Source organism: Pantherophis guttatus, chromosome 1 (assembly GCF_059756535.1).
Source record: "Pantherophis guttatus breed Tessera chromosome 1, ASM5975653v1, whole genome shotgun sequence".
Classification (NCBI taxonomy): Eukaryota; Metazoa; Chordata; class Lepidosauria; order Squamata; family Colubridae; genus Pantherophis; species Pantherophis guttatus.
Window position 1 is genome coordinate 105,143,156 of NC_142063.1, and position 22,087 is coordinate 105,165,242.

Consider the following 22,087-nt stretch of genomic DNA (forward strand, 5'->3'; position numbering starts at 1 on the left):
CCAACATCTTGAAAACATTTAGTTTTTCTGAAAGCAAATTAAGGTAGAGATGTGCTTTGTCAAATCAGCCAAGTAGTGATTTTGGCCTAGTTGGCAACTTTCTTTCTCATCCCCAGTGAAATCATAGAAGTAAAGGCAATAATCCTTTCTCCCCCTAAGAACTGGTCAGTAAAATAAACAAGATTATGCTTGTCCTAATCTAGGCAAGACTTGCTAATCTTTGAATGTAGTACAATTCTTTTCACTAAATTGAAGAGCCTAGAACTTAATTAAATCTCTATGAAAGTGGAACTTTGAGACTGCTGCTCTATTTCTTCAGTAACTTTGGGACAGTCCCTCCCTCTCACTTCAGCCACCTAATGAGAAGGAAGGACTCACTGGAGAAGAGCCTAATGCTGGGAAAGACTGAGGGCAAAAGAAGAAGGGGACGACAGAGAATGAGGTGGCTGGATGGAGTCACTGAAGCAGTAGGCATGAGCTTAAATGGACTCCAGAGGATGGTAGAGGAAAGGAAGGCCTGGAGGAATATTGTCCATGGGGTCGCGATGGATCGGACATGACTTCGCAACTAACAACAACTCCCTCTCAGCCCAACCCATCTCATTGGGTTGTTGTTGTGGGGAAAAGAGGAGGAGGAAGGAATATTATGTATGTTCACGGCCTTGAGTTACTTATAAAGTAGTAAAGGAGGGATAAAATATATATAATCAATAATTTTTTTAAAAAAAAAATAAGGACAGAGATGCTTTGTCCCATGTTGTTTGATTGACATTTTGAAGGGAAACGTGTTCCTGTGATTACTGAATTTGTAATACTTGTGTAAGGGAGCTGTCTAGGTGACTTTAGTTGTGTCAGGTAAGTGTGTAGACCCTGAAAGAGTACATTTATTTTATGTGATAGACTGAGCTTGTGAAGAAAGCCTGTAATTCCAGGTTATTATCAGGGCAACTTCCATCACACTCCATGCTTATGACAATCTGGGTTGTTGAATGTGATTAAAATAACTGCGTAGTAAATGTTAGCGACATCAATTGGCCTTGAAACCTCAGGAAACAATGAGAACCAATTCAAAACAGCTTGTTTGTTCAGGCAGTATCAGTAGCAGTCACATGGAGATGTGGTTTCAGAGGAAAAACACTGAGGAGGAGCCAAATAGGTGACAACATGGCTATACTAGAGAGAGGGAAAGGTTTTCACCAGTTTTATTGTGTTATTCTAACTTCCAATTATAATCCAAGGGTTATAATTATAATACTATTATAAATAGTGCTCGGATGATAGGAGCTAAAGCAACCTTCTCTAATTTTGTATCCTCCCTGTGATTTGTATTATCTATTCCTTCATATTGGGATTAAAGTTATATTTCATGCCTGCCAAATTAGGGAACAAGGAGATTGAAGGAGGGGGTGAGGAACCCACAGCCTCTAAATTCCATATGGCAATCCTGACACATTTGTTCAATTTCTAGGGTCCTCCAAAATTGTACAGCAAAAAAAAAAATAAAAAAAAAATCAGTGGGAAGTTCTTGGTTTTTGAATGGCACAGTTTTCTGCATGCAAAAACTAAAGACATTATGCATTATGCTTCTAGTAGAATTAACACACAGGTAGTCCTTGATGTATGTATGACAGGTTGTTTAGTGACTGTTCAAAATTACAATGGACCCAAAGTTACTTATGACCAGGATTCAAAGTTTTGATGGCTGTTCTCCACCCCCTGCACCCATGTAATCACTTCTTGGGTGCTCAGCAACTCATCTGCATTTATGGCCATTTGCAGTGTCCCACAGTTGTATGGGTTCACTTAACAACTGTGGCATTGTCCTAACAACTGTGGTGTTTACTTTATGACCATGTTTGCTTAACAACTGCTGCAGAATAGGTCATAAAATTGGGCATGGTCACATAATGATCCACTTAACAACTGGTGTGATTTACAGCCATAATTCTGGGTTCAATTACTGTCAAAAGTTGAGGGCTATCTGTATTCTGACTGAAAATAGTGGCCTTCATTTTGTCCCTGCTCCTTCAGTGTTTTTTGTTACACTCCCTGTGATCTTGAAGTGGAACAATAGTAACCCATAATAAAGAATAATTACTATTCTATTAATAATAGAATAGAATAATAGAAAGTATTATTAATTAATAAGATTAAAATGTGGCCACTGGCCAAACCAGGATAAGGAAACAATGGTTTTCCCTTCCCTTCCCTTCCCTCCCCTCCCCTTCTCTCACTAGTAATATTCAAAAGATGGGGTTTCAGGCTTATCATTCAGTGTTTGAGTATTCTTCCCTACCTATTTCAAGCACTGCCAAATAAGATCCCAGAAAACTACAATTCCAGAATTTCTTGGGAATGTGCCATGATAATTTGAATTGTTTAGGCTTAGACTGTAGGATACAATACACAGGCTCATATCCAAATCGAAAGTTGAAACAGATGCCTTGGGATCCTGAAACTGATTTTTCATTCCCACAGCATTCTCGTGCATAATTTAAATGTAGTCACTGGAACAGCTAGTAACTTAGCTTGCTTTAGATAATGGAAAGAGTATTTATGTGATCATATTTCAACATTCATGGAGGTTGGAGTTTGCAAAAAGACTGGAAGATCATTTTGAGGAAGTTGCTATCCAATTGCAGGTGATTGATTATCAAGAAGAGAATGCTGAGGTTGTGACAAAGTATATGCAGATTTGGTTATGGTGATGAACCAAGGCCATTATTGTTGTTGCATATTTTAATGGTGCTATGGTAAACCAAAATGTGCTATGCTAGTCCCATCCAGTAGAGAGGTAAAGATTTGTTACCGTATATTTCTAATTTGTCCTATATCTATTACCAAATGTCTACTGAATTGATGAATATGATACAAATCTTAGTTTTATAAACCAAGAACAGATTGCAAAATTGTAACCACCTTGAAAAAAATACAGTAATTACCTAAAATCAGCATAGATTTGACAGCAACAATTATTTCCACACTAACCATCTCTCTCTCTCTCCCCCACCCCACTCTCTCTTTCTCTCTCATCAAGTAACTTTAGTAGATTGTGGGGATGTAAAAGACCTAATGTAATTTGATAAATGCATCTGATATAACATTTTGTAACCTTCTGATTAGCAAGCTAATTAAATGAGGAATGGTTTGGCATGACAATTAAAAGTATCAAATTAGCAGCATTCATTTCTAGGCCTTGTTTTTCCTCAACATATTTAATTACTGTCGTGGATGAGGGATTGCTTTTTATGTTGACAGATGACACGAAATTGGGTAGGATAGCTAATGTCTTAGAATATCAAAATAAAATTCAAAATGATTTTGATAGGTTAGAGAAATGGGCTGAAATAGTAGCATGAAATTTAATAGAGACAAACGTAATGTTATTCATTTAGGAAATATACAAATGTGCAAATATAGATAAGGATATATCTGGCTTGACAATAGTTTTAATGACAAAATATATGAAATAATAATTGACTACTAACTGAAAAACTGAATATTAGTCAAAAGGATGATATGCATGCAAAAATGCATCTTCAGGTTGTATCAATTAAAATTTAGTTTCCAAATCACAAGAGGTGCTTTGATCAGTTTCCTCTTGAATATTATATCCACACATTTTAAGAATAATCCAGATAAATTCCAACTGGTTCAGAGAAAGGCAACAATGAGGATCAAAACCAAGTTCTGTGAAGAGATATTGAAAGAAGGAATATTTTGCTATAAAACAAGAAGATTGAAGGAGAATATTATAGCTCCCTTCAAATAAATGAATGTCTTACAGAAAAAGATTGAGAACTATTCTCTATTATAGCAAATTAATAATAGATTTATGAATTTTTTGGTGGCTTGGAACCAATGTTGACCCCTGACTACTATCTGGACAAATCCTTGCATTTTTCTAGATAAGATTTCTAAAGTGGATTGCCCTTGCCTGCTTCTTAGTGTTGAGAAAGATCACCCAATTGACTTCATACCTAAGCTGGGACTAGAACTCGTGGCTCTGGATTTAGAACTCCTGGTTTCTAGCCCAACACCTTCAACTCTACACCAAACTGATTCCTTAGATTTGGGGCAGTAGGGAAACCTTCTTAATATTCCTTCTTAAGGAGCCTGGACAGCTCTGCAGACTAAGCACTGTAATTTAACACCAGCTGTCTGCAATTAAAGTAAGTTCGAATCTTGCCAGGCTCAAGGTTGACTCAGCCTTCCATCCTTTCTAAGGTAGATAAATTGAGGACCCAGTTTGTGGGGGCAATAAGCTGACTTCGTATAAATATACAAAAGTATGAAGGCTATTGCTTAACGCACTGTAAGCTGCCCTGAGTCTACGGAGAAGGGCGGCATATAAATCAAATTTTTTTAAAAAAATTAATTGCTGCTCAGCAGTGGGTATAACAGTCGATATAATGACTGACTAGGTTATGGGCCTCTTTTCATTGGTGTTTTTCGAGGAAGGCTAGACAACCTCTGTCAGGGATGTTTTCATTTAGATTTTTCCTCTAAGCAGGTTACTGGACTTAATTTCCTTCCAAATTTTGCAATCCTAAAGTGTGATAACAGATTCAAATCTTATTTCTCATTCTGAGAACACCTCATATATAGATGTGGATGAGAGACATGACACTTCATTTTTATTCTCCTCTCAGAAAGGCACATTCAGTGTACTTCCAACTTGGGCATCTCTCTATTACTTTATGCTATCATGGGATTTCAAATTGTTTGATTCTTAAAATCATGTCCCAATCCAGAACCTATTTTAAGTGATCTCCAGGAAATGGAAGAGATTCAGGATAGGTATCTAGCAAGTCAAACAGTTTTTCCCCCTGATCATCTTTAAAAGGAGAATTCAGTAAGGTCTGTTTTACAGAATTTTTTCCTTGCTGCAATCTTTTCCAAAACCACTATTATAAGGATAGAAAGGTCAGTGTCAGAATTGTGATGCATTGTCCTGAATCTCTTCTCCATCTTCTGAGTTTGGCAGAATGGAAAACAATGGGCTATGACTGAGTAAATCATGACTAGGGATAAGATAAAACTACAATTGTCAGCCATTCCAACATTACTGTAACTCACTAGTGAGGAAATGTTTTAAGTGATATTGCAGCTAAGGAGCTTCATGGAAGATCATAGAATATTCTGTTTAATTATTAATTTGAAATTATTGAACCAGCTTAAAAAACCAAAAAAATTGGTGTAATATTACATTGCCACAATTTACAACACCTGAATCTTTTTGAATCCATATGATTTGCTTTTGCCATATTAAATACAATGTCTTGATGTAAGCCAGACAACAACTCGTGTCATCATGGTGGTGTCACGTGACGTATTGGGAGTTTTTTCCCCCTTTGGCCCTGCTTTTCCCCAGCCATGGGCGTGGCCAGCACATGACGCATCTGGCCTAGGGGTCACGAGTTTGACAGCCCTGATGTAGGCTGTAAGAATTTAGATATGTAGAAAATGTGTGTTCTTAACCAGTTGAAGACATGCCTATTATATTAACAACTGTAAGGATGTAGATACAGAGATATAGTTAGAACTATTCCTGAGATTACGGTTGTCTTTATGAATAACGTCAATACTTAGGACTTAACTCCATGTTTATCTCTTATAAAATCTCCTGTGTTTAGCCATTACATCAAGAACAGTTCTGGAAAAATCCAGAGAAGGGAAATAAAAAGTAAGGGATGGAGAAAAAGAAACCTAAGAAAATGTTTATGAAAATGCTCTGTTACCACAGAGGTTTTCTGACATGTAGAATATTAAAAAAATGGAAATGCACTGCAAGATGCCAAGCTATTACAATTGACTCTGGTTCAGGTCTGTGGCAAGTGAGTTAAAGTGGGGGAAAAGCATAATTGCAGCCACTGCCCAAGCAATCAGGAAAACTCAATGTAAATATTTTCACAGCAAGTCTGAAGAGCTTTGTGGGGCCAGGGTGATGAAAATCAGCTTGTTCCCCACCACTCCTATACAACTGAAGCTGTGGAGAATTGTGATTTCAGGGCAAATATTTCTTGCTCCATAGACATTTCCTTCCTCTTTTCCATTTTTTCCCCCCTGCCATCCACACCTCCAGTCCAGCATCCAACACTGGAATGCTAAAATGACCTTCCTAATGTTTTGAGGCCAATCTTCTCCCCTCAGCATTATATTTTATTTCTGACCGGCTCTTCGTTGGAATGACTTTCAACAGGCTTCTTTTGACTTTTGATTTTAAACAAACAAACAAAAAGTGCTAAGAAATGTTTTCCTCAGCCTTGGATTTTCCAGTCTGGTTGGCAGTAGTGACTATTGTATGGAATATATTCTCTTTCCGTTTTGTCTTCCCTTTAAGGACTCAACAGACAGGAGGCCTCTCTTCATTTTCTCCTCTCCTCCTCTTCCTGAAAGGCACTACTTGGCTTGAAGTAAGGCCTTCATTGATAGGAACGTGATCCTGGGTCTCTCCAATCATAAACTGACTGGTAACTGTCATATCACATTGGTGTTAGTTTTATTAACCCCATTATTCTATGTTCTAAATTAAGGATGGCTGTGGAAACATAAAATGGTTGGCAAAGTTGTTGAAACCAACTAATTTGTCCTTTCTAGCATGGCTAATTGGTGCTGACCTTCTGCCAACAACTAATGTCAATCTGGGCAATTTGTAAGTATGGGTGCCAGTTTGGGTAGAGAAAAGGGGCATGTGCTCCCTCTCCCCCAGGCCAATCTCCTGTGCTGAGCAGCCAAGCTATTTGCTATCCTCAGTCTCCAGCAAGTAGAGGGTCTCTGACACCTCAGGTTCTTGCCGTCCTAATCCAAACATGCAGTAATCAAAACCAGCCACCCCAGCAGGGGAATGAGGAAGGGAGGAATGAAAGGGCTGCCACTAAGTGCCTGCCTCTTTCCTGCTGTTGCCTTATCCTGTTTGTCTCTCTTGACCCACTTGGCCTGATCTAGTCAATTTAGGTTTGGAAAGCAGACTAAGTAAGACTGTTGAGGTGCACTCTTTTGATTTAATCCTAAACACTCCGGAACTGTGGACAAGAGGGTTTCCATTTGGTAGGAATTCCCATCTTGTCCTGGGATTTTCATTTTCCCAAACTTCTCGGTCATTTGAGTAGATAGCTTTTATAACTCCCTTTCCATAAAGAAAATAAGTGGAAGAATGTGTTGACTAGACTGCCAATTTATCTTCTGTTGGCCAGATATGGACAGTCATTCGGTTCTCCCTTTTTTTTCCTTATATGCTAAAACATATAAAGAACAGTTGCTGGAATTGGGTCAGTCTAGTTTAATGAAAAGAAGGACTAGGGGTGACATGATAGCAGTGTTCCAATATCTCAGGGGCTGCCACAGAGAAGAGGGGGTCAACCTATTCTCCAAAGCACTTGAGGTCAGGACAAGAAGCAATGGATGGGAACTAATCAAGGAGAGAAGCAACCTAGAACTAAGGAGAAATTTCCTGATAGATAGAACAATTAGCCAGTGGAACAACTTGCCTTCAGAAGTTGTGAATGCTCCAACACTGGAAGTTTTAAAGAAGAGATTGGATAACCATTTGTCTGAAATGGTATAGGGTTTTCTGCCTAAGCAAAGGGAGACCTCCAGGGTTCCTTCCAACTGTGTTATTCTGTTATTCCTTCATCCAAGCAAACCAACTATAGTAGCAATCAAAAATTTCATGCGGGGAGTGGGTGCAAAACTGCAGCAGGTGATAAGAAGGGCTTACCTAGGACTATTATAAAAGGGGTCTTTGTCTAATCCATTTTATAAGTTGGAAGATGAAGGGGAAAGCATTTTGTAAGAGCAGCACGGCATCTGTTTTGGATCATATGAATTATAAGTAAAACCTAGAACTGCCATGTGTAAGTAGCAGGTCTCATACCTTGTTTACTGAAACCCAGTTCCTTGATTTAAAATTATAAAATCCATAACTAATTATCCTGATTCATCATCCTAAATCACACTTTCTATGCCAACACGAATCATGGAGGCAAACATTATTCTGACTTTTCAGAATAAACTTTGACTTTGAGGCAGGCCTGCTATTTTGATTTATGAAGCACACATCTTTTTTCCCCTAAGACATTTCTCTGCTTTTGGTTTGGAAAAAAAATATCATACAGTTCTGTTATTTCATTCCAATCACATGTTTCCAATGTAGATTAGATTCAAATGACAGGCGGGCAGAGATAGCTACTTCAAACCTTACCATGCAACTCCTGCATATTTTAAGAACATTTCCAGTAGATGCCAATCCCACATTCAAACTGAATGTTACTTTCTCTTTTTCCATTCTTCAAAAATCCAAAGAGGAAGCAATATAAAAGGCATTGCCAGAAGCCTCACATAATCGCTTTTGTGCTGAATGCAGATATCAAAAAATAAGCTTTTAAGCATGTTTCCTTGTTATCTATTCTTATTTACATCCCGAAGGTGAGGAAAGTGGCAAACCTCCCCCCCAATGCATCTCCCTTAAAGGATTTCAAATAAGACATAGAGATGGAAGGACTTGCCTGGGTCATTCATATGGATAGGGACATCTGATTGCATGAATTATTTCATATAATATGCCTCAAAAGACTAAGCAGGGTAATCTAATTTTGTGATGGTCTGGAAGATGTAATTGAAGAAACGGGGCCTTTAAAAATTAAAAATTAGTTAAACCACATTAAGGACTCTTATTCATTTGGCCTCAATAATACATGAAAAAACATATAAGAACAATATGGAATGAGACAGTCTTTTAAAAAAAGCATATGTTGTTTCTCAGCAGGCCTAATACTGTAATCTCAAATACTATTTCCTGAACTGAGCATTCCAAAGTGAGTCAGAAATGTACGTTATGGAGGGTCTCCCAGTAAATTATTATTTTTTCCACAGAGAAACAGAAGCAGCCATCACATTCTCTGCTCGTTATGTAAACTCCATCTGTGGGACAAAAGCTGTCCCTGCTCCCTCCCATTCCATGCGGGAAGAAATGTCCCGTTTTCCATTCTATCTGGTGTATAATCAAAGGAATCACATTTTGTGGGCATTTAGTAGCAAGCCTTAGCAATTCATTACAAGCTTGGGGTTGGGGGGAAAAAATCATAGCATTTCCATCAGTGTCCCTTTATTTGTTACAGTGTCAATTTGACATTTGGGATTCTAGGTAGTGCAAATGATCAGGCCTTTCTGAAGGAAAAAAGAGAAGATCAAAGCTATGTCATTTAACAAAAGATGTTGATTTGATTTTGTCCAACACAAATGGTAACACACACACACACACACACCTTCTAGAACATTTTTAGTGTACTGCATCCATCTGTTAATATGCTATGCATGCTTATTTATTCCTGGAGATGGATGCAAAAAATGTCATTTTAACATAATTTTTTTAAAGCTTGCAACAGTTTAGATGATAATAGTTTAACCCGCAGGCTCTATTTCAAAATAACAGTCATCGTAAATGGTATTGATGCTTGCCAATATCTTTTCTAGCCCCTAAAATTCTTTTTTTAAACAGTTTCATTTTTTTTTTTTTTTGTCACTAGGAAACAGCCCAAGATAATGGCTAAAGGATTAGAAATAATAATAATACTCAGGATTCAAGTAAGTTAAGATGGGGTTAGATTTTATGCATTCACAGATTAGATATTGTTAAGTTCCTCAATGTATCCTTGCAAAACAAAATGGCCAGTGGTAGCACAACAAGACTTACTGTCTCTTGTGATAAATCTTCCTGAACCCTTTGATCCCTGCTGCAACAAGGCACTGTAGCTAAGCATTACAGAGAAGGAAGTCACAAGGACTATAGGTAGTCCTTGACTAATGTCCAAACTTGGGATCAGAATTTCCATTACTAAAGCAGTTGTTGAGTGAGTCACGCCCAATTTTATGATCTTTTTTTGCCATCGTTTTTAACCAAATTATTGCAGTTGTTAAGTAAACCATGTGGTCACTAAGCAAAACCAGCTTCCCAATGACTTTGCTTGTCTGAAGGTAGCTGGGAAGATTACAAATGGCACTCACATGACACCTGGGACACTAAAACCATTGTAAATACATTCCAGTTGCCAAGTGCCCAAATTTTGATCACATGACCATTGGGGATGCTGCGATTGTCATAAGTGTGAGGATTGGTCCTCACTTTTTTCAGTGCTGCTTTAACTTTGAATGGTCATTAAATGAATGGTTGTAAGTCGAGGACTACCTGTACCCTAGCACAAGAGGTTTGTGTGTCTGTGCCTGAGGACTTTCCAAGCAAGGCACTTGGAGCTTCAGAAACTTATCAATCTAAATTTTCCTTGATGAGCGGAACCTGTAGGCCCACAGACACCCTGGACTAAAGTGTCTACACAGCTTCTCCACACAAGAGATCTGGCCCTCAGGGCAGGCGTGAAATCCAACAGGTTCTGACAGGTTCTGGAGAACCAGTAATGGCAATTTTGAGTAGTTTGGAGAACCGGTAGCGGAAATTTTGAGTAGTTCGGAGAACCGGCAAATACCACCTCTGGCTGGCCCTAGAGTGGGTGGGAATGGAAATTTTGCGATATCCTTCCCTGGAGTGGGGTGGGAATCAAGATTTTGCAGTATCCTTCCCCTATCATGCCCACTAAGCCACACCATGTCCACCAAGCTACAGAACCGGTAGTAAAAAAAAAATTGGATTTCACCACTGCCTCAGGGATCTTTGGTACATAATCATCCCTCACCTAACCTTTAGAAGGATCAGGAAAAATTAGTACAGAACACAACAATAGAGTTGAAACCCCCTGCTCAAGCAGGAGACCCTAGATTATGTCAGACAAATGGCTATCCATTCCCTTCATAAAAACCTCCAGTGATGGAGTACCCACTCCCATTTCCGAAGGCAAGCCGTTCCACTGATTAATTATTCCAATTGTCAGAAAATGTTTTCTTCATTCTAGGTTGCTTCTCTCCTTGATTAGTATTGTGGGTTAGAAAGAGCAATGGCATTTTGTGGAATTAGTCCTATTCCTGGGCAGAGACAATAGTTTAAGAAAGTTGATTTGGGGTTATCCCAAAGAACAGGGAGTGACTGGTTATTTAATTGACTATAATTGCATTTTTTTAATTACTAGTGAAAGACATGCAGCATAGTTTCATTGGTCTTAGGTATCTGTCTACATTTTAATCTGCAAGTAAATGCCCTTATGCATTGCTCTGTTTTGGGCAGCAAAGTGTTTTTAGCCAATGCTGATATTTGGATTTCCATTCTTCCTTATATTTTCCCATTAAACATAACTTTTTTCCCTTGATGACACCAAAGTAATTAATTATCACCATTGGCTGTTGTCTGGTATTTTGTACACATTAACCCCATTCAATCTCTGTGAGTGTCTGTGTGTGTGTGTGTGTGTGCGTGTGTATGTATTGAGACAGAGATGTGTGTGTTATATGTGTACACACACAAATCTTTAAAATGCTTCAGAAATGGCAGCTGTTTTCATTAATCACTGCAGAAATACTCAGTGCTCAACAATGTAAGAAGAATAATCAAAGAAAGCATCTTCAAATTGCCCATAACTTTCCATCGTATCTTCTGTTTATTGCATTCATTTTGTTTTGCCCTTGGCACAGCTTCACTCAGATTTCCATTTTACAAAGTTCTTTTATTCGGGATACATCATCACCAGTTCTCCTCCAGTTAATACATTCTTCACTGCCGTACTATGAAGTTGAATGTAAAATGTGATTGCATATGCAGTTTACACAGGATCTGAAAATAAGTGGTGAGATAATTGGTGGGAAGAGACACAGCCACTCTGAGGGCTCAATTTAGAGAATTGGGCAGAAGAACACAATGCTTGTTTGCTAATTGAGAGCAATTAACAGCTAAAATTTGCAACAGTTCTCTAATGCATGATAGTGTGCTTAGTATGTTCACTGAGACCCCAGCATGTAGAGGACCGATATTTCTGCATGCCTTTTTTTTTGTACTGTACCCTTAAAATGAGAAATGATGGAATTATGAATACAGCTTTTGTCAGGGACCTTCAACATCAAGAAGGGGTTTACAAAGTAATAATTTTGTTTCTATTATCTTGAAGCATAACACACATTTTTCATGCGGGAAGGGAGGAGTGTCTGCTCAACTTTCTGCCCCAATATTCAGTGCCATTAATCTCCCAGATGTCTCCATCAGCAGTCTTTCTTGCTGCGAAAAAGACAACTCCAACTATTGAAAATGAGGATTAAGATGCTGAAGTGGCTGCCTGGCACATCTGGAGCATATTAAGACAGATATACTGACAAGGAAAGCCTGCTTCCAATCTGTAGCAAGAAAAGGCTTAACCCCTGGGCTGGGGCGGGCATAGTGGAGGGAACAATCACAGCTTTGTGGTAGATTTACTGGACTGGGAACAGTGAATAGATCCACAATCTCAAGTGGAAAACAATCATGAACAAAACCAACCTTTCATACAAGAGAAAAATAGGCTGAAGTTCCAACGCAGCAGGGAACTGAACAGGGAACCTAAACCATCTCAAAACCCTTGGTGATCTGTCTTCACTTAGGATGATTTCATACATTACAGAAAAGAAATCTGAAGCTTTGTGTCAATTAACAATGACACAAGAAATTCTAAGAATTCAAAGAACTGGTACATGTAGTTTAAACTGCATTTTCCACTCCCAGATAATCATTCTTCAAGAGAGATTTCTTGCACCAAACAGCCTTGTCTTCCATCTCTAATTCTCCTCTGTTTCTTCCTCTTTTATCTGTCCTTTATAGTATCATTATATCACAGAAAGTCTATTTAAGGCTTAATGTATTTTGGGAGTTACCCTCCTCGGAATTTCACATGAATAACATGAACAAATTAATATCAGTCTAGCAGTCATTTGATATTGATGATCAAGGTCATCTTGTCCTTCTTTTGTATTAGAAATGGCCCATTCAAATGTTGAGCCACTGCTGATGAAAAGCATAGCCATTTACACAGAAGGCAGTCAACTATCAAGGAAGCAAGATTGTTTGATACTCATGAGCGTGTGAATGTGAGAACCTGTGTTTCAATTTCCTGCAAGGTGCTTTTTCAAGTGGCAACTGGACTTTCTGATTTTTCTTTGAAGACGTTTGGCTTTTCATCCAAGAAGCTTCTTCGGCTCAGAGCTGAAGTTGCCTCTTGAAAAAGCACCTTTGGGACAACCATGCTCTGAATGACTGAGAATCTCCAAAGACTTCCTGCAAGGTTCTTTCATAAAGCAACCTTAATAGAAGTCAGTATCTCAATGTTTCTGCTTGCATTAAGGTTGGAATTGATGAACCTTCTCTCACTTCAAATTTTTCTGAAACCAATTTTTTTCCCTTAAGGTGTACAGGTAGGCCTTGACTTACAACGGTTCAGTTAGTGACTGTTCAAAATTACAACGGCACTGGAAAAAGTGATTTATGACCATTGTCCACACTTATGACCGTTGTAGCATCCCCATAGTCACGTGATTTACATTCAGATGTTTGACAACTGGTTCACATTTATGACAGTTGTAGTGTCCTGAGGCCGTGTGATCATCTTTTGTGATCTTCTGACAAGCAAAGTCAATGGGGAAACCAGACTCATTTAACAATGGTGTTACTAATTTAACAATTGCAGTGATTCACTTAACAAATGTCGCAAGAAAAGTCATAAAATGGGCAAAAATCATCTAACAATTTTTTCACTTAACAACATAAATTTTGGGCTCAATTGTGGTCGTAAGTTTATTGATTGATTGATTGATTGTTCAAATTTATATACTGCCCTTCTCTCGAAGGACTCAGGGCGGTGAACAGCAAAGATAAAAATACATAGAATACAAAATTTAAAAATAGTTTAAAACAGATTAAATAGTATTAGCCCATGACAATTAAAACACCCCCAATTTAAAATCAAATTAAGAACTAAATTACTCAATTAAAAGAGTTAGGCCAGCCCGGCTTGTTGGAATAGAAAGGTCTTGAGGGCGCGGCGGAAGGTGCGTAGATCTGGAATCCTCCTTATCTCCGGGGGCAATTCGTTCCATAGGGCAGGTGCCCCCACAGAGAAGGCTCTCCCCCTGGGAGAGTTGAGAACTACATGTATATTTTGATGAACGATCACTAATAAATGTATTTGTGTTTACATCTTTCAAGTGTGTGTGTGTGGGGGGGTGAGGTCAAGGGCATCTTTGAATCAGGTTTGACTGCTGGAAACTGTCTGGGCAAGACCCTGAAGTTCTCTTGGCAAGATTTTGGAAACTGGTTTGCCTTTGCCTGCTTCCTCAGGCTGAGTGAGATTGACAGGCCCAAGGTCACTCAGCTGGTTTTGTGCCTAATACAGAACTAGACTCATGGTATCCAGGTTTCTAGCTTAAGCACTACACCAATATACACCAATATGGCTGTCAATCCTAAAATTACATTACAAAGGAAGAACAACCAAAGACTAATGTGTTTTGCTCTGAAGGAAATGGGGAAATTAGGTGACATCCCATTAAAATGCAAAGTGAATGAATTTCTCTCTATTCTTGAGATTGCCTCTAATGTTGTAGTAACCATCATTCTTCAGCTGCTTTTAGAAAATGACACAGTAGACCCTGCCCCCTTGAGGGCAAGCAAGAAAATGCATCTGACTCCTTACTGCTTAAGAAGGGTGAGGGTGTTTCCAAAGCGATCCTTACTGTCTAATATTCTGCTTCATTCATGTTATCTTGCTTGTGCAGTGATGATTAACTCTATTGCATTTTCCCAGGAGTTCATCCACTTTTTAATGCCTAAAGCCATTAAGGTGGGGCAGTTGAGAAAGTTGCACGGTGATTACGGTAGAATTGGTCTTCACGGAAGCAGAGAGATGTTTTGTGAAGAGAGAGAGAGAGAAGTATCTCATAGAAATAAGATATGCAATCTCGGATACATATTCATATATTTAGACTGCTCTAAATATAATTTGGCAGATGTGAAGACTGAAAAAATTGCACGTGATGTATATTAGAAGGCTAATATGGTTCAAAAGTTGTAATCTTGCATACCTATTTAGAAGAAAGCTCCATTAGAGTTTCTCCTAAGTAAGGAGAAACTAAACTAAACTTGAATTAAAATTGAAATTGAACTAAAATTGAAATCAATATATCAACAGGACTACTGAAGTTTCACCTAATCTTCTTTATATGTGTATGTATTTGTGCATATTTTGTCTACATTTCTGCTTGCTTATCTTCTTTAGCTGTTTTGCACAACTGTAACTAGGTATTAATTCCAAAAAACATAACCAGAAAGTGTGATATCTGTAGGTAATGGGAACTGTAATCCAATGTAGTCATAAATACTAGGATGGTGGAGCTGAGCTGCTTTTCCAGCCTGGGTTAATCTCTTGTGGATGGAGGTACTGTTCTAAACTAACGCCAGCCATAGTTTAATATCAACATTGTCCCAATGAGTTACTGCCAAGCTCATTCACAAAGAATTCCGCAAAGGCCATACTTTAATAATCGAAGCACTGAAGCTTACAATTATGAGCGCTTATGATTAATTGGAGCTTACAGCTCTGACATTAAATCAAAATGAATTCTGGCTCAGATGTACATGGAAGCAGAGAACTGGTAATCCTAAATTGGGGCCATCTATATGATTATAATGATAACTTTTTCCACAGTTGACAAAGGCATCAGATTTTGCACCCTTACAGAACAGTATACCCGGTGCTATTATGTTATTATGTTTGTAAAACTCAGTTGCGTACACTTGACATTGTCAGTTTTAGTGTTGTTTTAGTAAGGAGCTTCCCAAATATTTTAGATGGTACCACCTTTGACCTTTTAAAAATACATGACCACTCAAAAAAAATGGTGACCTTGGGGAAAAGCTTTGTTTACTTCCAAAATGGCTGCCACTGAGTGCTGCCATTTACAAATCATGAGTTTATCTGAAGAGAAACCAATGAGGTAGCTTTCTGCCACTTTCCATTGCAACCCAGGATTCTCATGTTCAACTGAAAAATTACTTCTGCCTTTTTTCTGGATATGTAAGCATACTTATAAACAAAATACTGAGTTAAAGCCATTTGCCACCTTCATTTTCTAAGAATGTGTATCATTCAGTCTATGTCTGTTGTAATTTCTTCTAAGATTAGATTAGATGGATAGATGGATAGATGGATAGATGGATAGATAGATAGATAGATAGATAGATAGATAGATAGATAGATAGATAGATAGGGATGGATGGATATATTTTAAAATTTCAGTGTTACCACCCCCTATCACCAATTAGAAACGTAGAGTTCTTGTGCTGAAGTTATCTCCTCTCTAAATCAGAGATCTGTAATCTACTAACAGTTTTAGTAGCAAAGTATCTTAGGCAAAGGGAGAGGTTATTGTGTTCTTTCATTTATTCACAGAGCCATTTGATTTTGGCACAGCTATTCAATGTAACATATTAATATTTAACATAGGATGTAGGCCACTTCTGTCTAGAAGTCCATCAAGAAAACTCTATGCTTATTTACAGAACAGTGGTCCAGTATCAGCTTGCATTCCAGCTGTCCATCTTCAGTGTCACTTGGACAAGCCAGCTGCCAGTTTTTCAAACCACAATTTGAACATCTCTGCAGTAATTTGTTCTTTCATCATAGAATTTGCCAGCCCACTCCAAAGAAAGTATCCATAGGGCAAATGAACTTGGGTTTAACAACACAGCACATCAACTGCATATATTAGATTCTAAGCATGATGTTTTACATCTACAGACTACAGCAAATAATAGAGGTAAGATTTTTATCCCAGGATCTCAGCGAACAATCTATAACCATTGTTTCTATTGGTCTTGTGTCAATGTATGGCAATTATACGATCTGTCACAAAGCCCGGAAAATTGTCTGAGCCATTCAACAGAGGGTTAGTTGACTACGTGGTTGAATCAAGAGTCTCCTTGTCTAAATATCATTCATTGATCAAGTTGACAATTACTGTAGCAAAATAAAGCTTTGTCCCATTATAGATGTTACACAGCCCTATGATATTGATAAAAAATGATGAGTTTTATCTTCAAGGAGTGCTATATAACAATGAAAAAAAATGAAGGTAGATTATCTATCTGGGCATGCTTATATCAAGATATATTAATAACATTTAGTCATTATCCTTTATCATACAGAAAAAATACTGCTTGATCTTTTAAGGGAGAATCTTTATTTGAAATAGTCATAACCGGATATGGCCCATTTCCCCACCTTCTTTAATGTTTCCACTATATTGAATTTTAGACTGTAAACCGTTTGGAGCAAGAAACTGTTTCTTCATACTCAAGAAAGAACCATAAGCATTTATGGCATAAAGAAAAAAAATGCCAATTCTTGTTTCTCTGTGTTTCTTACTAGTTTTCTAGGAACATGCATAGTTTTTTGCTAACAAAACCATGGCATTTTCCCATTACCATGTGATACAAAAAGCTTATTAATTTAGCAGCTATACCAGCATTGAAACTTAGGCAGCCAAGATCAACTCAATTGGAATATTCAGTTGTGTCCATTGTGCACCCTTCACCATTCAATGTCTGAGCATTCTGTTTTAAGGGTCTAAGATTCTCAAGCATCCATATCATCATTGCCCCAAAGGTGCTTTTCAAAAGGCAACTAGACTTTCTTGGGGGTTTTTTTTCTTGAAAACATTTTGCTTCTTATTCAAGAAGCTTCTTCAGTTCTTGGATGAGAAGCGAAATATTTTCAATGAAATAAAAACCCAAGAAAGTCCATTTGCCTTTTGAAAAGCAACTTTGGGACGTTCTGTTTAAAGGGAGAGCTGCCCTGGCCTCTGTCTTGGTTAAAGATTTCCAGCAGCGCATCTTTTCTACTGTTTAATTATTTTAGTTAGTTCTCACCAAAGCATATACCCACACACATATACCCACATACCAATCCATTAAAAAAAATGTGAATAGCCTTCTAACAGCTGAAGGTACAGAAGGTTCAGACCAGAGATGGGTTTCAGCAGGTTCTGACCAGTTCTGGAGAACTGGTAGCGGAAATTTTGAGTAGTTCGGAGAAGCAGTAAATACAACCTCTGACTGGCCCCGCCCCCATCTATTCTCTGCCTCCTGAGTCTCAGCTGATCGGGAGGAAATGGGGATTTTGCAGTAACCTTCCCCTGGAGTGGGATGGGAATGGAGATTTTACAGTATCCTTCCCCTGCCACTCCCACCAAGCCATGCCAGCCAACCAAGCCACACCCACAGAACTGGTGGTAAAAAATTTTAAAACCCACCACTGGTTCAGACCTTCTCAAATGGTGAACAATCCTCTTAATCATCATCTCAGACAAATATTTGTGCATTATTCATTGTAATATGAAATAATTTATTTGTGGTTTGTGTCATTCACAAGATTCATGTGAATTTCTCATGAAGGCATGCAGAACGTAAAAACTGCATGCATAAGCATCTCATGGGAGGGCAAATGATGGCATGTTCATCGTGATGGCATGATACAGGCATGCCTTATGTACTTATATCAGATGTCATGATGAAAGTATTACTATATTTTTCGGAGTATAAGATGCATCGGAGTATAAGACACAGCTTAGTTTTGGGGGAGGAAAATAGGGGAAAAAAATCTATCAGTTATTCATCATAGATTGATTCTCTTGTTTGATGCTTTCAAAGAGTGTCTCTTTAGTGGTCATTCAGATTTTTGCTGCTCCTTTCTGATTGCCCTAGTATTACCAATTAAGTAATGAACCTGCAGTATATTTTGATGGCAGAAAGAACATTTTGAAAATGAAATCTACAGTATATTACTGGGATCTGATCCTAACCTAACCTCACCAATAACTGGTTAACTTAAAACCTATTATCATAAATTGTGTAACCTATGACAAGAAAAAGAGTACGTGGAGGAAGGGGTCTATTCACTAAAATAGAATGTGTTGCTTTTTACCATCTTTAATACAGCCACAGGCATCGGAGTTAAACATAGAGCAGTGCCTCTTCTGCTCTGCCCCATGGAATGCAGTTCTGAGGAGTCCAAAGATGCCTCCTTGGGTATCAATTTTCTTAGACAATCTCCTACCCAATGCTGGATATTCTTAGCAATTGCTGTAATTGACTTAGGACTCTCCAAGTCTCCTCTAAGAGATCTAGAGAATTCAGGACAGCTGAAGATGAACATGCAAAGGAAAGGCTGTAGCTCACTGGCCCCATAAAGCAAGTCTTAATCAACGGCCATATATGGGCAGCCTCCAGATATTGGGAACAAGAAGCCAGAGCAGGAGGCAACCTTGAAAGTTGGGCAGAGATAATTAATCGTGTGTGTAAGGAGCTATTTTCTAGTCCACGAGCTCATAGCTCGAGCCACAAAAATGGTGAGACGGCTTCACACAACGCCAGCCACACTTCCTTGCAATCTGTGTTCTCTCTAATTGCATCCAGTTTTGATTTATGCAAAATGCAGAAGTTCAATTATCGACTGGAACTAATGGCAGAGCATATTTGTCACGCATGCTGAGACAACCCCCTTGGTTATCATATTTGTTAGAGGCACTATTTAAATCTGCACTTTTGCCAGTCCATTTATTCTCCATCTAAGGTGACTTTTGGGGAAGCAGAATTGCTGGAAATTTAGGGGAAGGCACATTTGTCGAGAAAGGTCTTCTTCAGAGGGGGAGGAAGGTTGGTAACCAAACAATAACCAAAACTCCTTTCTATTTCTATGGGACATTTTGTCCTGAGTTAGTCAGGAATGCCACTCCAGTTTTAGAGAATAATCTGGCCAAAAATGTTAAGCAGCAACAATTTATTTATGCCCAGCCTTTATTGTTTTTACAAACAACTCAAGGTGACAAAAGTATGCAACAAACCTTCCTCCTCTTATTTTCTCCACAGCAACCCTTTGACGTGGATTGGGCTGAAAGACAATGATTGTCCCAAGGTTACCCAGCTGGCTAAAGCAGGACTTGAATTCATTTTCCCTCTTTTTAGCCTGGTGCCTTAACCACTGGCTCTGTTTTGTTTCAAAACAAAAAAAAAAAGTCTTCAGATGGGCATGCACCAATCTCCCAGACCTGTACTAGGGATTCAAACCGTCAAACTGCCGACCTTTCTGATCAACAAGCTCAGTGTCTTAGCCACTGAGCCACCTACTCAGTATTTTTGCTCATTTTTATTTTCATGTTTTTGATGTAGGTTTCTCTGCTTCTTCTAGAAATGAAGAAGCTGGTGCCTGTGCTCAACCTTATATTTTTATCACGAAGCGTTTGAATACTAGTTTAAGATTTTTGTGGATCTCATTCTTTAAAGCGACCAAGCAGTTTTCTCCAGTTGCAGTTATAACCATAGCAAAGACACACCCTGGTAATCCTGTGTGTGTGTGTGTGTGTGTGTGTGTGTGTGTGTGTGCCATATCCTGTGCCATCATCAAGAAAACATTATGAGCCCAAGAGGGAAGCAAGTTTAAATCATCCTTAGTTATAACGAAGTTCCCTCATTCTGATGGGCAGAATCTCTAAGGCTTTCACCAATTTCCTTGGAAGGAAAGAGAGAGGTGACTGCAGTGAGTGAGAACAGAGGAAATTGAGACAGAGATAAGGACTGGGAAGCAGGTCCAGCAAAGGTTATGCTGCTAGTTTTCTGCCAAATGTACCAAGTGGTGCAGCCAATTTTATTCTGTGTCCTCACAACACTTTGTTCGCCTCAGCCTCACATCATGTTTTGCATAGCTTTATCCTTGCTTCTCATTAAGTAACTACAAAATACAGAGAGCTAAAATAGTCTAGAAAATGTATATTTATGCCAGCAGGTCTTCCTTTCACAACAGGAAGAGCTGGATTAGGCTAAGAGTCTATGATTTTGTAACTGTATTTGCATGATATGCTTAGACATAGTTAATTTCATTGGGTTAAAGCTACTGTATCTGTACTGCCAAAATCCAGACCATCACTAGGTGGCAACCTTAAACTAACTACATATACTAGTACACATGCACAACATAGTTAGCTCAACTATGTTGGCTATTTTATGATTGAATGTGTTTCATAAGTGTAATCAATATTAAAAATGGATTGGAATAGCCAGGTATGTTAGATTTCAAAATCATTCATCCATTTAGGATGGCCATAGGCCATATTAGCTGCAGATTATGAGAGTTCTAATCCAATATACTGTACATGAAGACTATTCCATTAGGGAAGGCTGGGCATTGTTTTTTTAGTTTGTTGCATTTTGTTGATGTTTTATCTGCTGTATTTGTTATTTCTAATAACTTAGGAGACCATTTTCCAACCAAGGCATTATTGTGTGCTCCCCAGCAAAGGTTTGGATGTTAAGCGGGGGTGGGGTGGGGAATCACCCAAAGGATTTACAGGATTTGGCATTATTTTTCCTTGGATGATCAGAAGAATTTTCCTGATCTAATATAAAATGGTTCTAAATCTTTGAAAAAATGCTGTTCCTTCATAGTAATAATAGTACTGCTCACAATATCGTGCTAGATTCTGTTTGTATTGTATTGACATTACTTTATTCCCAAAACGGTCAGCTTAACTAATATATAAATTTGAAATTGTGACTGTTGTTGCATTTGAGATTTTAGAAATAATCCCAACTAATTGAAGCTATTTAATGTATAGGAGTTTGGAAAGACATAGCATTATATTTATGGTATGATATGGTATGGTATGGTGATATACATTTTGCACGCATCCATCCATAAATAAACCAAAATGCATCATTTATAAATAAACAAAAAGTGAATAAGACTGAGATATCTACAGAGATTCACAGTCAACCAGGTCGTAGTTGTCCCAAAGGTGCTTTTTCAAAAGGCAACTGGACTTTGTTTTCTCCAAGGAAAAAGAGAGTCTAGTTGCCTTTTGAAAAAGCACAAGACTGAAGTATTAACAGCCTTGGGGAAAGTCCCAGTATTTTCAAAACAACAGTTTTAAAAGTTAGAAAATAGAGGAAGTAAGACAACTATGAGACTGCAGCATGTGCAGCAACTATCAAATACTGTTTTGTGAGAAGATGACCAAAATGGAAAAGGGGAAGGAGAAATCCTGAAAAAGGATATGCAGTTAGTCTGGAACCTACTGCAACATTTTGTTGTAGATCCCACTTCTCTTGTATTTCTGACTCAGCCCTTTTTGC

General features: G+C 38.3%; 1 protein-coding gene and 1 long non-coding RNA gene across 5 annotated transcripts in view; one reads left to right on the plus strand and one right to left on the minus strand.

Moving 5' to 3' along the window:
- LOC117665225 (uncharacterized) overlaps nucleotides 1-21,505 on the plus strand; it is a 30,450-nt gene extending 8,945 nt beyond the window's left edge. The window contains exons 5-7 of one of the 2 annotated variants that reach the window (XR_015730259.1): nucleotides 6,344-6,473; nucleotides 16,463-16,719; nucleotides 19,829-21,505. This is a non-coding gene — a long non-coding RNA (uncharacterized LOC117665225). The remainder of the gene's footprint in view (nucleotides 1-6,343; nucleotides 6,474-16,462; nucleotides 16,720-19,828) is intronic. The other variant, XR_015730258.1, reaches the window with a different exon arrangement.
- LSP1 (lymphocyte specific protein 1) overlaps nucleotides 1-22,087 on the minus strand; it is a 112,862-nt gene that overhangs the window by 86,145 nt on the left and 4,630 nt on the right. The window lies entirely within an intron of this gene.